Raw genomic sequence first — 4502 nt, 5'->3', positions numbered from 1 at the left:
TTTCTTCCAAGAGGAATTTAAAATGTTTTAGTGGATTTTGCCTCTTTTTTTAATATATATAAACCAAGAACCTCCGTTATTATCTCCGGTCTTTGCTCCTGCCCTGCTCTTGAAAACATTTGACGGGAGGAATCTCAACTTGACTGATACCAGGAAGTGTTTACTTGTTTAAAGTCGGGCACACCCTGACATTTGTGGCCACGACACAAAACAAGCAAGAAAGCAAGAAAGTGGAATTGGTGCTTCTGTCTTCTGTCGTCGTTGATGGGAAAGGTGAAACCCGCCGAGTAGTTTCGAGGGGCTGAAGAGGTCAAAGTTGCAGTAATTAGATGTGATTGTTACCGGGCAGCGCAACTGCGACTGAACCGTGTTATCAGCATCCGCTTTAATCTACGCCAAGGGTGAACATTCGGCTCGAGTAGACCTGGAGTGGTTTTATAGTTCTGGGGCTGCAGGGCTGCGGGTTTGGGGGGGGTATTAAAGCACTATCTTCCTGTTCTCAAGGCTTTATGGCAAGAGAACAGTAAACCAGGAGAGCAATAATACTTATCATAGGTTTAATGACACCTGTATTTCTCAAGGCTTAACTTAACTAGTATGTGTGTCACATTCTTAAAACTGAATCGTCTTTAAAGATACTTGTACTCCCATTAACGACAACAAGAACTATGTTAAATGTGTAGGACATTGAAAAGTCGTTTATTTCCATATTGAAAACAGTCGTGCTTAATTGCTGATGCAAAATTGAGGATAAGTCCCTTCAAAGAACAAGGATGGTCTCAACAAACCCTAAATAGATCTGGCTGACACAGACTTAGCCGTAGTGTTTAGCGACGTTGCTCAAGCGCGTTCAGCGTTTGTTAGGGGCAAAAATAATCCACATTTAGTGCACCAGTGAGTATTTACAGCACATGGGGGACTAATAAAATGCAGTGCCCATATTCAGCATAATGTAGGTCCAAGTCACGTGTTGTACTGAGCAGTAAAGATGGGTTTAGGCTATCTTTACAATAAAGGTTAATGAGATGAATCTGTTTGCATAGAATATCAGTCATTCATTCATTTTCTGTAACCGCTTGTTCCTGTGAAGGGTCGCCGGGGGGGTCTGCTGGAGCCTATCCCAGCTGTCATCAGGCAAAAGGTGGGGTACATCCTGGACAGGTCTCCAGTCTATCTCAGGGCTAACACAGAGAGACAGACAACCATTCACACTCACACCTATTTAGAATCACTAATGAACCTAACCAGCATGTCTTTGGATGGTGGGAGGAAGCTGGAGAACCTGGAGAGAACCCACTCAGACACAGGGAGAACATGCAAACTCCACACAGAAAGAAAGGACCCAGTCGGCCCAACCTGGATCACCTTAGACGCTCGTTGATCTAGTTTGCCATTAATTTACATGACGTGTAGATGTCTACACATTGTATTTCAGATAAACGCTCTTTGACATGCGCTCTGCTCTGCTCTACCTCCAACAGTTACAAAGAAATGTTGGATTATACACAGTACTAGTTTAATGGATTTATATTTTCCTACTCTCGTGGCCCTACGGGACAGCTTTCACATAGCGGTTGTCATGGCAGCTGTTAGTCATTATGATGTCACATCCTGCAGGAACCATCCTTCGGGGAAAATAATAATAATAATAATAACTCCAAGTGTACTTTAGTGTTTTAGTTTCACCCAACTCCTATCCACCAACATTAACATGGAGGGGGCGGAGCTTATATGACTGCAGCCGCTTTTGAGGAGCTGGATCTGTCCATGGCGTCCATCTTTATGTACAGTCTATGGATGCATGGTTGCACCCCTATTTCAGGCTCTTCCTGTTTCCTCAAAATTTCTTTCTATACTTGGGCGCTGAATGTACGTGCCATTGGCCTGGTCTTTCTTTGAGCTGTGTTTAAGTGCAACATGTAGTGATGTTACAGTCTGCCTTTGTTGCCGGTAGTCCTTTGATTTGGTGTGTCCATACTCGTTCAGACGACCACCCCAAAAACTTAAAAAAAACTAAAATCAATTTTTAAAAGTGTCAGCGGTTTCATTACAAATTGGAGCTCTACAGATAATTGGTTAGGGCACTCTGCCTGCTCAAATCAGATTTGTGTCTGCTTTGCACTGTGGAGTGAGGCCTCTGTACAAGCTAAACTGGAAGGAGGATACCGGGGCGAGACGATTTTAAAGCTGCATCCTCGTCATAGGTGTGTGGGTGATGTCTATGTGTCTTTCCCACAGCAACCCGTGCAGATCTGATTACACAAACAAATCAGATTTCCCTGCAGTCTGACTAAAGGGACGAGTAACTTCCCGGCGTCGCAGCCAAGAAATGATCCGTTGCATGACCTGACTTTTGAAATGGCAAGATGAGATGTAACGTGTAATGATTAGTCAGCGTGACTAATCTTGTTACAGAGCCAGGCTACAGTAGCAGTTTCAGCGTGTTCAAGTCAAACCCTTTACTTCCCTCCTGTATCACTTCAACAGTTGTCATTTCCATCTCATCCATAACACCAGGAGGATATTTCACCCTTTTTTCTTTTTGTCTTTGTTCTCTGACACATCCAATAAATCTTTAGCTCTCTCTCTGGGTCAAGTCTTCCATCACTGTTCCAAAAACAGGTGGGGACATATTCTTGGTGATACATGTCCCCCCCTCCTGTCCACGGAGGAGTGTGTGTCCTCCACGGGCCGCGTCCTTGTCCGCCTGTGTCACTCTGCTCCGGGGCTGATGTGATCTGACTGACAATAGCTGCCCGTCTGCCAGGTGCTATCTTTACAGGAGTCCCTCCTAGTCACTGAGAGACGAGATAAACTAGCACGGGAGGAGGGGAAGCGGCGATACGGCGATACGAGCCCGGGATGTGTTATCTGCTGTTGATTGTAGAAACCAGCATGGGTCACTGTTCACCATTTTTATTTCAGCAGTTTGGCAAACACTGAACAGATAACCAAACGTTTGCTCGTGGTTACTTGTACATAAAATCCTCAGCTCCGAACTGGTCATATCGAAATATCATCAGTAGATTTTTGCGTCCCAAACCATGACCCCCTTTTAAAAAAACAAAACAAAAACAAATCTAATGCCTTCCTTTTTAAAGAAGTGCATCATTACAGGCTTCAGTTCAGATGTCAACAAGGATCATACAGAAGTGATTAGAACAGACACACTTTGCACATTTCTGGTAATGGTGAGGATGTCTTTAAAACAAGCTTTTCATTATGTTGTACGTTCTTTGAATGGCTCTGATAATTACGGTGTCATTAAGTACACAATAACTATATAACCGTTTTCATCTTTTTCCATTTGCATCAGCGGTAATTGCTGGCAATTAATGTCTTCTGGCTTTTGTCTTTTGGCATCTGCTCTGCTTGCGGGTAAGTTCACATTCTTTATTCGTCAATCCCCCTGTCCTCTTGCTCTCTACCAAGATATAATGACGTGTGTGTGTGGTTGGAGGAAAATAAAATAAAATTTGTGGCAGTCTCAAGAAAATCCGTCTCAAACTAACAAAACTTCACGTCGCTGTTACAGATTGATTTTTTTTTTTTTTCTCCAAGGAAAGGAAAATACCGTTTAAGATAACATTATGCACTTTGCCATCAAAACATAATCACACAGTGAAGTCGTAGCTGTTAACCACATGAGCAAAGAGCTGAAGACCCCGTCACGTTTCATAAATCACAGCTAAGCCGGATACAGCTGAGGGGCCTCGGTCACCACATACTAACATAGACTGTCAAAATATTACAGACAATATGTTACAAGCTAACAGCAGCGTACTGGAATAGTGTTCACTCATGTAGCATATGTACAAAATGTTCTTTTTTTATTTTATTATTATTTTTTTTAGAGGCGATGTGATGAAGCCACAAACCACCATGACAATCAAATCTACAAAAACGTATCTACACCTAGTACCGGACATGTAGAAGAGAAAACTGCTGTCCTTTTTGAGGATGCTCTGACATTTTGGACTTTTTAAATGTTTTAATGAGTCACATTTCACACAGTGTGTCTATGAAATGTCCTTTTTTGTCTTTAATTTAATAATTTTTTTGTCTGCCTTCAGTGCGGCGCTTTCCCAAGCCAGGTTATTGAGAGGAGAAATCAATATGCTCCACGTTATCCTGCAGACAAACGGTCCGTTCAGTCAGATGTGCAGTGACTGTGCACGCTCCAAAGAAATTAATTTATTCACATCAGATCAGAGTTTAGACCCCCCCCCCCCCACCAAAAATAAACAAAAACACGAGTGTTCATGAGTGTGAATCTGATTACTGAAGTCACTAAATTGCCCCTGTGGGAAATGGAAGGGGAATGAGTTGATGTCTCAACAATGGATTTTTCTACACAGCGACAGTCAACATGTAGTCCTCGGATATAATCCACTGTTGATTTCACTGCTCTTTCCACTTAAAATCTAGGCGTAACACTTTGGCAAATGTCTAAATTAAAATCGGTTCTCGAGATGAGGTCGCTGATCCGCCGTCCTCGGATC

This window comes from Chelon labrosus (assembly GCF_963514085.1).
Source record: "Chelon labrosus genome assembly, chromosome: 19".
Lineage (NCBI taxonomy): Eukaryota > Metazoa > Chordata > Actinopteri > Mugiliformes > Mugilidae > Chelon > Chelon labrosus.
The sequence above is the reverse complement of the archived record's forward strand: the minus strand, read 5'-3'. Positions refer to the sequence as shown.